Below are 12,196 nucleotides of genomic sequence, written 5' to 3' on the forward strand. Positions count from 1 at the left end.
GAAGCTTTTCAATTCCAGTCAGGGAGAAGTTTTCTGAAGCCACCCTGAAAAACCCATTCACGGCAGCTTTGAGGTCATCGTTGTCGTCATAGCGTTTTCAGTTTAGCAAAGAGATGGAAATCACTTGGTGCCAGTCGAGAGGTGTGAGACGAGGCATTATCATGAAGCGGTACAACTCCAGCAGTCAGCATTCTTCGCCGCTTTTCTTTAATATTATCTCTCAGGCGATGAAGCAAATCAGTAAAGACCGGTAATCGTCTTTTGACTTTCCAAGTTATCATCAAGGATCACACACAATACAGTGACCATAACTTTGTTCACTGATCTTGAAGACTTGAATTTCTTTTGTGCCGGAGAAGTGGAATGGTGCCAGCCTTAAACATAGCTGCCCAACGTTTAACAGTGGAATAACTAGGGAAGCTTATTCCCTTACACTTGTGACATGCGGTCATGAGTTTCGTGGGAAATACTTTTCTCTAAAGAAAAAAACTTGATGACTGCTAGGTACTCTTTCTTTTCCATTTCTGTGCCCATTTGGACCCCTATCACGTTTAACTGGTTGTCAGTAATATACAAACAGCCTCAACAGACCAAATACACTTGCAATGAACTACTCAAACAATGTACTACATTGGATAGTTTACTTTCTTATGGCCCATAGTTGAAAGTTAGTCAGGCTTAGAACTGTCTGACCAGCCCTGGTTCATGAGAGGGAGATGGCAGCACTGAGGACAGGTGCACTGATCGGATTGTCGGCCACGTGGGGGGAGGTTAAACTCAAGTCACTTTTTACTGAACATAGCCAGGTTTACATTACCATGTCGGATTATGGGCTTGTGCATTCACTTATCAAGCCCATAGTCCGGGTTCGACTCCACAAATATTTAATTGAATGAGCAATGCCCCGTCACGTTATTGCTCAAAACTTGCTAAAGGTGGCGCAGTGCCTTAATCCTAGCCTTGCTCCAAGGCTGTACTGAAAGTAAGTCCATGGCTGTGTAGTAATTCTATCCTCATAATAGGGAAGACTAGATTTGTGGACAGGAAGGACTCCAGTCTCTTATAAGGACAACGTGTTCTCATTATTTACATAATCTAGAAATTATGATTTAAACTAATAATTTTTGCTTTAGAGACTTGTGGTAGTCTACGTACATCCATACCAGGGCGCGAAAGAGAAAGGTGATATTGCCGCTCCAAAACCATGGGCGGTTAATACATTGTCGCTGATATACACGACACATAATGAACCGTCTACCTGATAATGTGTAGATAAATCCCGACTTCATAGATATACCTGATTACGAAAATGACTGTGATAATTCACAGTTGCAGATGGGGCCTTTTTTTCCAAGTACAGATATAAGGGTATTTATGTATCAGTTCGATCAGGTATGAATTAGTATTTAACCTCAAGCACGCGGCTCAGTTCAGTGATAGGTTAACGTACGTTAGCCATACTGGGTCACAAAAACACGAGGACGTAAAAACACGAGTGTTTTGTGTGACTGGGTGAGTATGGTCATACGCACTATTTCAGCACTATCACGGTGGTGGAAGGAGAGACACCAGTAAGGACGGGTTCTCACACTGCCGATTATGGCTCCCGTTTGAGATCAGACAGCGCTACGACACGAAAAGTGACAAGGTCGGATTACTATCTTCAATGATCTGGAATGTCCTATCATTGTCTGAACGCAGTCGTATACGTTCGTAACATATTCCTACGGATCGGGAAAGGTCCAGAGAGGTTGACCAAGCACTCCCGGCAGTATGGTGCGTACCGTAACATTCGGGAAACTTAGCCGATTTTATTTTGTCTCGTCGGATTACATTCGTGACTATGTCGTGACATATTCTGCTGTATCGGATCAAAATCGTAACAGTGTCTTGTGTTGTCTGGACGGTGTTCTGCGGATCGGGAAGCTGTCGTGGTGAAAGGGCATGAATTGTTCATTGACGTTTCTTGTCGATTGAGTCCAGATTGCGTCCAGATCTTGCCGAATGCTAACCGTCTTTGTCGGTTCACTGTCCGGTCACTTTCTGATCGCTGTCGGATCGCATTCGGGAGAATCGGGACGTTGTCGGGACAGATTCGGTCCTTTTTTTTACCATGCGGAAGAATCGGGACGAATTCTGCTGGAAACGTCAGATTCGGGACGCTTCCTGAACAATATCTTGTGAACTGCCCGCCACGAATCACAGGATCTTGATCTTACTGTTGACAAATTTTAATCGAGAATGGTCCTATCAAGGACGGCAGTAAAACTCCTGAATGTTTGACTGAGCCCTAAAGGGACATTGTTGTACCCATGTGGGGAATCGAACCTGAGCCCTCGGCGTGATAGGCCAACGATAGCCATTGTCCGCGTGTCAGAATGAATGAGTACAAGTTGAGTGCTATTATAGCTAAATCCAGGATGTCTGCAAGTAATGGAACCTGTGACGTGCAAAAATATGGTTGATAGCGTGAGCAATAATCCACGTCGTTAGGATTTGACCCGATCTTGACGTTAGTCATCTCTTACACCAAGCATGGAGTACGGACGGTCTATAATCTTTAGATCTGTGCAGTTCATTATATTTGTTGTAGTCAATCGTGATCTCGTTATTGTGTACATTCCAACATTTTTGGTGCTCACGCGGTCAACCAATGGTTTGTCTGGCCCTGGCTCAGTTGGTAAATCACCTCCGTGGTAAGCCGTCAGATTGCTCACTGCGATGGTCACAATGTATTTGATAAAAAACTAACGTGTTTAGAAATGGGATGTGTCTTTAATGGTAGCAATGGAAACGGTGTACATATACTTCACTCAGCTCACACCATCATTAACCCGTAAATCAATACGTTTATTTGATCAATTCCATTCAAATACCCCGTAATCTCAAACCGTACGAAACAATCACACATACGGCACGTTTCTATGAGAAATCATTTCTCTGTTTCCAAATCCCCGAGCGTTTAATGGACAGCTTTTCATATACTTTTCTAATTTCTATGGTTGCTAGCGTAAGTCACGTAAACCAAATGTTAAATTTCATTGCTGTTATTTATAGGAAGAGCGATGTCCCAGGAAATTAATTGTTTCGTTTCGGTTGTCAACATATTTTATTTTATATGGTCGCTATGTAAACACTCCTGACACAAGGATCGATACCTGAAAGAATTTTAAATTGTATCTGGGCTATTGGATAAGCCCAATGATGTTTAGGAGTTTACAGTGCTACATTAACGTGACATTGAACTGTATATCAAGGCGTCAAGGTGAGTGTTGATAATTCAAGTTTTATAAAATACTCAGCGACCACAACTCTGTTCTTCTGGGGTATAGTCGCGCATGAACGACACCGCCAAACGGCGAGTCTCTGAAGTAGCGAGGGAGGTAGTTGGGTTTAACGCCGCTTCCAACAATACTTCAACACTGTCACCGTATAGTACCCATGTGGGGAATTGGACCACTGTCTTTGGCGTGACGAGCGAACGCTTTAACCACGAGGCTACCCCACCGCCCCAAAATACAAAGAATTATTTTCGATAATAATCTGGAATTCGGACCTATGACTAAAATAATAAAAGGGACATAACTCCGCACGGTCACACCCATGCCTTCGATAATATTGTTCGATACGAATATACAAGCAAGGAACGGCATGATTTGTCATAAAACCATTAACAGGACTCTGTGATGGATGGATTGCACTTTTCACGTGTTTCCGATTACATTCCTCTGGTTGCGCAGTAGAGAAGCGCAGCTCATCTTAGGTAGACAGTATCCAGGTTCAATCATGGATTGTAAAGTTTGTCTTCCCCTGGGGTCGGAAAGAATAAACCTGAATAAAAAAATAAATGCAACTCAGGATTTAAGTAATATCCATGCTCTTACTCTCATAATTCGATATACACAACCAACGATCAGTTCCTCTAATTCGTCAAACAGTTATAGTGATCAAAATTATAATACATGAAATCCAGCATCAAATGGTTGAAGACAAACCTCGGAATTCATACCGTTAAGATTATGTACGTGTAGTTAACAAAAGCTGATGTAATAGGTTTTCCAGATAAATAATACATATTGACAAAATCAAGATCATTACATAAAGCCATTGCACTTACGAAATAGTAGGTTACATAGCAAAGCCATATAGCACCTTGGTAAATATACAACTGTTATATCATACTGCTTGTAATATGAAATAGGCATGTGGTCTCTTGCATGTCTTGAGTACCGAGCTACAAGAATCTCCAAACATAGCACAGATGATTCCAGCATTGACTATACCGTCCTGATACAGTTGACTAGTATTGGCCTGGCCAGGGGTCTGTAAAAGTCTAACATGGATGATACCGTCCTGATACTGTTGACGGGTATTGGCCTGGTCAGGGGTCTATATAAGTCTAACATGGACTATACCGTCCATGATACTGTTGACGGGTATTGGCCTGGACAGGGGTCTGTAAAAGTCTAACATGGATTATACCGTCCTGATACTGTAGACGGGTATTGGCCTGGTCTAGGGTCTATATAAGTTTAACATGGACTATACCGTCCTGATACTGTTGACGGGTATTGGCCTGGTCTAGGGTCTATATAAGTTTAACATGGACTATACCGCCCTGATACTGTTGACGGTTATTGGCCTGGTCTAGGGTCTATATAAGTTTAACATGGACTATACCGTCCTGATACTGTTGACGGGTATTGGCCTGGTCTAGGGTCTATATAAGTTTAACATGGACTATACCGTCCTGATACTGTTGACGGGTATTGGCCTGGTCAGGGGTCTATATAAGTTTAACATGGACTATACCGTCCTGATACTGTTGACGGGTATTGGCCTGGTCAGGGGTCTATATAAGTTTAACATGGACTATACCGTCCTGATACTGTTGACGGGTATTGGCCTGGTCAGGGGTCTGTAAAAGTCTAACATGGACTATACCGTCCTGATACTGTTGACTGGTATTGGCCTGGTCAGGGTTCTATATAAGTCTAACATGGACTATACCGTCCTGATACTGTTGACTGCTATTGGCCTGGTCAGGGGTCTATATAAGTCTAACATGGATTATACCGTCCTGATACTGTTGACTGGTATTGGCCTGGTCAGGGGTCTATATAAGTCTAACATGGATTATACCGTCCTGATACTGTAGACGGGTATTGCCCTGGTCAGGGGTCTATATAAGTCTAACATGGACTATACCGTACTGATACTGTTGACTGGTATTGGCCTGGTCAGGGGTCTATATAAGTCTAACATGGATTATACCGTCCTGATACTGTTGACTGCTATTGGCCTGGTCAGGGGTCTATATAAGTCTAACATGGATTATACCGTCCTGATACTGTTGACTGGTATTGGCCTGGACAGGGGTCTGTAAAAGTCTAACATGGATTATACCGTCCTGATACTGTTGACTGGTATTGACCTGGTCAGGGGTCTATATAAGTCTAACATGGACTATACCGTCCTGATACTGTTGACTGGTATTGGCCTGGTCAGGGGTCTGTAAAAGTCTAACATGGATTATACCGTCCTGATACTGTTGACTGGTATTGGCCTGGTCAGGGGTCTATATAAGTCTCAGGTGGACTATACCGTCCTGGTACTGTTGACTGGTATTGGCCTGGTCAGGGGTCTATATAAGTCTAACATGGATTATACCGTACTGATACTGTTGACTGGTATTGGCCTGGTCAGGGGTCTATACTTGCACGAATTTAACCGTCCTGGTACTGTTGACTGGTATTGACCTGGTCAGGGGTCTATATAAGTCTCACGTGGACTATACCGTACTGATACTGTTGACGGGTATTGGCCTGGTCAGGGGTCTATACTTGCACGGATTTAACCGTCCTGGTACTGTTGACTGGTATTGGCCTGGTCAGGGGTCTATATAAGTCTCACGTGGACTATACCGTACTGATACTGTTGACTGCTATTGGCCTGGTCAGGGGTCTGTAAAATTCTAACATGGATTATACCGTCCTGATACTGTTGACTGGTATTGGCCTGGTCAGGGTTCTATATAAGTCTAACATGGACTATACCGTCCTGATACTGTTGACTGCTATTGGCCTGGTCAGGGGTCTATATAAGTCTAACATGGACTATACCGTACTGATACTGTAGACGGGTATTGGCCTGGTCAGGGGTCTATATAAGTTTAACATGGACTATACCGTCCTGATACTGTTGACGGGTATTGGCCTGGTCAGGGGTCTATATAAGTCTAACATGGATTATACCGTCCTGATACTGTTGACTGGTATTGGCCTGGTCAGGGGTCTATATAAGTCTAACATGGACTATACCGTACTGATACTGTTGACTGGTATTGGCCTGGTCAGGGGTCTATATAAGTCTAACATGGATTATACCGTCCTGATACTGTTGACTGCTATTGGCCTGGTCAGGGGTCTATATAAGTCTAACATGGATTATACCGTCCTGATACTGTTGACTGGTATTGGCCTGGACAGGGGTCTGTAAAAGTCTAACATGGATTATACCGTCCTGATACTGTTGACTGGTATTGACCTGGTCAGGGGTCTATATAAGTCTAACATGGACTATACCGTACTGATACTGTTGACTGGTATTGGCCTGGTCAGGGGTCTGTAAAAGTCTAACATGGATTATACCGTCCTGATACTGTTGACTGGTATTGGCCTGGTCAGGGGTCTATATAAGTCTCAGGTGGACTATACCGTCCTGGTACTGTTGACTGGTATTGGCCTGGTCAGGGGTCTATATAAGTCTAACATGGACTATACCGTACTGATACTGTTGACTGGTATTGGCCTGGTCAGGGGTCTGTAAAAGTCTAACATGGATTATACCGTCCTGATACTGTTGACTGGTATTGGCCTGGTCAGGGGTCTATATAAGTCTCAGGTGGACTATACCGTCCTGGTACTGTTGACTGGTATTGGCCTGGTCAGGGGTCTATATAAGTCTCACGTGGACTATACCGTACTGATACTGTTGACTGGTATTGGCCTGGTCAGGGGTCTATATAAGTCTCACGTGGACTATACCGTCCTGGTACTGTTGACTGGTATTGGCCTGGCCAGGGGTCTGTAAAAGTCTAACATGGACTATACCGTACTGATACTGTTGACGGGTATTGGCCTGGTCAGGGGTCTATACTTGCACGGATTTAACCGTCCTGGTACTGTTGACTGGTATTGGCCTGGTCAGGGGTCTATATAAGTCTCACGTGGACTATACCGTACTGATACTGTTGACGGGTATTGGCCTGGTCAGGGGTCTGTAAAAGTCTAACATGGACTATACCGTCCTGATACTGTTGACTGCTATTGGCCTGGTCAGGGGTCTGTAAAAGTCTAACATGGACTATACCGTCCTGATACTGTTGACTGCTATTGGCCTGGTCAGGGTTCTATATAAGTCTAACATGGACTATACCGTCCTGATACTGTTGACTGCTATTGGCCTGGTCAGGGGTCTATATAAGTCTAACATGGACTATACCGTCCTGATACTGTTGACTGGTATTGGCCTGGTCAGGGGTCTATATAAGTCTAACATGGACTATACCGTACTGATACTGTTGACTGGTATTGGCCTGGCCAGGGGTCTGTAAAAGTCTAACATGGACTATACCGTACTGATACTGTTGACGGGTATTGGCCTGGTCAGGGGTCTATATAAGTCTCACGTGGACTATACCGTACTGATACTGTTGACGGGTATTGGCCTGGTCAGGGGTCTGTAAAAGTCTAACATGGACTATACCGTACTGATACTGTTGACGGGTATTGGCCTGGTCAGGGGTCTATACTTGCACGGATTTAACCGTCCTGGTACTGTTGACTGGTATTGGCCTGGTCAGGGGTCTATATAAGTCTCACGTGGACTATACCGTACTGATACTGTAGACGGGTATTGGCCTGGTCAGGGGTCTATATAAGTCTAACATGGACTATACCGTACTGATACTGTTGACGGGTATTGGCCTGGTCAGGGGTCTATACTTGCATGGATTTAACCGTCCTGATACTGTTGACTGGCATCACCTAGTTCATGATGGCGGTGGGGACAGCGTGCCTTGCAGTGCGTTCACATAAACATTGTGTTTCGGCTTTACGCCTTTGACATTCATTCTGACATACACGTACACACCAACATTAACAGGGAGGACACACATTTTGACTGACCCTAAATATCATGTTGCCCCACAACCCTTACATGAGTGAAACACTTTAACAGTATAAACCCTTCGCAGAATCCATCCAATATGTTTTCGAAGCCTGACTAGCGCACAATAAAACTGTGGTCGTCTTTAAAATTGTACTCAGTGCAAAACGAGCCATGTCGCCAAAAGCCCGGGAATTATAAAGTAATATGAAACCTTTATAACCGTATTAAAGACATTATATTCACGGCCGTCTCTCTATCAAATGGCTTGACAGCGGGAAGCTGAACAATTTTGACAGTCTGACACGATCGGTGCCCGGATGCTTCAACTAGGGGCGGATAACTGTGTCAACCGCGGGAAGCCTTTGAGGTCATGAAGGTCATAGAGTTCACGCTAATCGCAAATACAGTAAAGAGATTTTAACGAAAGTTCAAAAGCGAAGTTAATATGCGGAAAGTGTCGTGATCAAAAGATGGGTTTGAAGCGAAAACAAATGTACAGTTTCTTGACGGATATTTTGTCACTTCGATATATTAGGAGCTATAAATGCTTCACCAATGATCTTGTTAACCTGGTTTGCGTGATCTAGACGTATCTGTAGAATCTTGAAGTATTGTATAAAAAGTTCATAGTATCCAAAATAACAGCATCAGTCTTTGCTTCAAGTGCCTGGTCAATATTTGAATGTTGAGAATAAGCTATTTGTAGAACTAACTCAATATGCGTTACAAAGAAGAATATATATAGAAATATCCAATATACGGATACTAGAATAATGTAAAAATAGATACATACACGGAGAATAGAATATAAAAAGAACTAAGTCAATATGCGGAAAAGAGAATTATTATATATATTCAAGTAAGTCAATGAACAGAGACAGTTATATTTTATTATGTAAATAACTGGTAATCGTATGTCTGTTAATCGTATGAAGAACTTTTCAAAACACAACACTGTTGAAAGTGATAATGGTAGTTTTTATCCATATGTTAGTGTTCAATACATTTTCTTTCAAACATGAACTTTAAAAACAAACTCGAAGTCGTGTTGTTAGTCTCATTTAAACGACCGAAAGAAGAAAGAAGAGGAGGTGAGGCGAGGTGAGGTGAGGTGAGGTGAAATGGGGTTTAACGTCGCGTCCAAGATTATTGCACTTATATAGCGACGTGCATGTACATGTAAGTGTGTGTGTGGCTGCTTGAACTAGTCCGGACTAATGGCGATTTATAGTGCTAGCACATTGAGATACCATGCCGCAGTTTAACATAAATACCCCACTCAGGCACAGTATACTGACTCCGAGCCGACCAGAAGAAAAAGAAGAAGAAGAAGAACAAAATCAACAAAATAATGATGTGTTATTAAGTTTTATATTTATATTACGATAGTCTCAATATAATCGTTATCATGATGCAAATGTTCCTCCTCAAATACAACGTTCACCTTTTTAAAAAAAAAAGAAGAAGTCCTTAGTATTTATAACATTGTTGATTGTCACTCTTTTGGAAAAATATCTAAGGACATAATTGCAATTGTCGACCATATTTGAATTCCGCTCACACTGCTGGACATGTGCTCCTACAACAAAATGCTGCCTTTGTGTTGGACTAATGTATAAATAATAGTCCTGAAACAAAGTTTTGTATACGGTTAAAAATAACCCTGAGAGTGTTAGCGTTAATCCCTCCAATATTAAGGAACACTCGGGTCTCTTACTTTCAGTGCTGTGAATGGGATGAGGCTAATGGAGTTGAAAGAGGGATGAGAATAGATGGAGGGGTGGCTGTTATATTACATATATGATATGGGGACTGTGCGATAGACCATTGTATGTATCTACACATCCAATAATACTCTTATCTACACAATACGAATACAAGTAATGAATTTCTATCACCATGTTGGTTCTTAAAAAAACATAAGTCTTCCGAACGCTTTTGCTGAAAGTACATATTTGGTGTACGAACGATTAGGGTGGGTATACCAACTCAATCTATTCTTAGAAAAACACAATATAAATGAATCAGATTTCCTATCACCAACATTCAAAGAGACAATAAAGTAAAAATTCGACTCCCTCTTCAAGGAATCTCTTCAAGATGTAAATGCAACTAAAGGCACAGAAACAAACTTAGGACATGCAGGAAAGTTAAAAATGAAATAAAATCAGAAACCTCTATCTATCTATCTATCTATCTATCTATCTATCTATCTATCTATCTATCTATCTATCTATCTAAAGGGCCTTAATATTTGACACCGACGACCGTTCACGTGTCACTATATTTTCAAACATTAAAGTGCAATCATTATAATCAAACACTGTCATGAAGAGATTGTATTTATGACCACAAAATTGGCGCAATTCTTTGCGGGATATTGGCGAAAATGTCAACATCAGTGAATGGTATTTGTGTGCCCGACCCAAGCCCATACTGAATCAATTATCGCAGAATTACATTCACCGGTTTTCGGGGGGTGAGGGAGTGCAGGTGATCGGTGCCGGTCTCCCTGTGATGGTATCGCGACCAACCACTCTTACTAGTTGTTGAGACTGGCATTTAACACGCATATATTTCTGTGATTTATACCCATGGTGAAGCGAGAAGACAAAAACTATTTCATCTCACAGAAAAACACAACAAAACGTAGCCATCTCTGTTTCATTAGGAATGCGTTTCAGGCGAGAAGGCCATTGGGTTGAAACTATCAGTTTTCAAACCCTACCTCTTGCCGAGCTCAACACGCTTGTATTTTGAACCAGTTCGTGCTGGTGGAAGATTGGTTGGGGAGATTGTAATGAGGAAGACTTTAAAGGGTGCCGCTTATTTAAGGGGCGTATTCTGTTAATACTATGGTCAAGTATGACCATTAGGTTTAAACGAAATCAGCTAAATGGGTCTGGTAATGTTATAATTGTGCCTCATGACTATATTGTATGAAACGGAATGGGAGGATTTAACTAAGCTACCTGTTTTATATTTCCAATATAAATGTCCCCATGTTGCCAGGTGTCGTGTTATTACTCATGCTGAACACCCTGAGGGCGCACACGGGGCACACTGGCAACTGTTGAGGAATAGATAGAGAAGACGAAAGATCAGCGATACGAACACAGAAAGAAAAACGGCTATCACATAAATAGTGATCATTATATATAAATATATCAACGTACGAATCTAACAACTACGGTCAAGCATATTGTTCAGAGATTGTAACAGAGCTCTCACGAGAAAACTAGCTATTAAACTGTCAAAATTATTACAACATTTTCACAAGTGTTTTAAATACTTGCTTTGAAAAAACAAAATCTGTTGCAAACATTCTCTCTGATATGTTTCCAAAAAGAACATAGCTTTTAGACAACGTTAGACAGAAGTTAATCTTTAATACAACGACTGTGAATTACCACCACTGTATTTCATTACGTGACGTCATCAGTTTATGTAGCGTGTATAGTACTGATGTATAATAGTCTATGCATCATGTACATTAGGCACATATTTACCTTAATTGTCATGCTTTAAAATTATATTTCCTTTCAATTATAGCTAGTTTGTACCCTGCCCCATGAGAGTGTTCTGTACAAAAGAATTCTTGATGCTTGATTATGAAATGTTCTCTCTGTTCTTGGGTGTAACTGGTAAAGGATCTGTATGTACTCTATATTACAGATTACTCTGTCCCATGCATGGGAGCCTTGGTGTTCGCTTCTCCGTGTAATGGTTGCACGGGTGCTGCATGGCGATTCATTGCATGTAGCATATTTATATTGTGTGTAATATTTGCGGAATTGGCATATATTGGTAGGCGGAATCCATCTTCCAATACATCACTGAAAATAAAATGCTCTCACAGCAAGAGTATATCCATGACTCGCCGTTCCGCATCATGATATGTGATATATAAATGTGTGTTGAAAGATGATATCATTTTGCCATATGCAATGAATGTCTCTGACATAGTGACAATTATAAAAACAATTCTTTCTGATCGTCTATTTAATCAGAAGTGTAATAAGTT

This window comes from Haliotis cracherodii, unplaced genomic scaffold (genome assembly GCF_022045235.1).
Source record: "Haliotis cracherodii isolate W230 unplaced genomic scaffold, xgHalCrac1.p SCAF_9, whole genome shotgun sequence".
Classification (NCBI taxonomy): Eukaryota; Metazoa; Mollusca; class Gastropoda; order Lepetellida; family Haliotidae; genus Haliotis; species Haliotis cracherodii.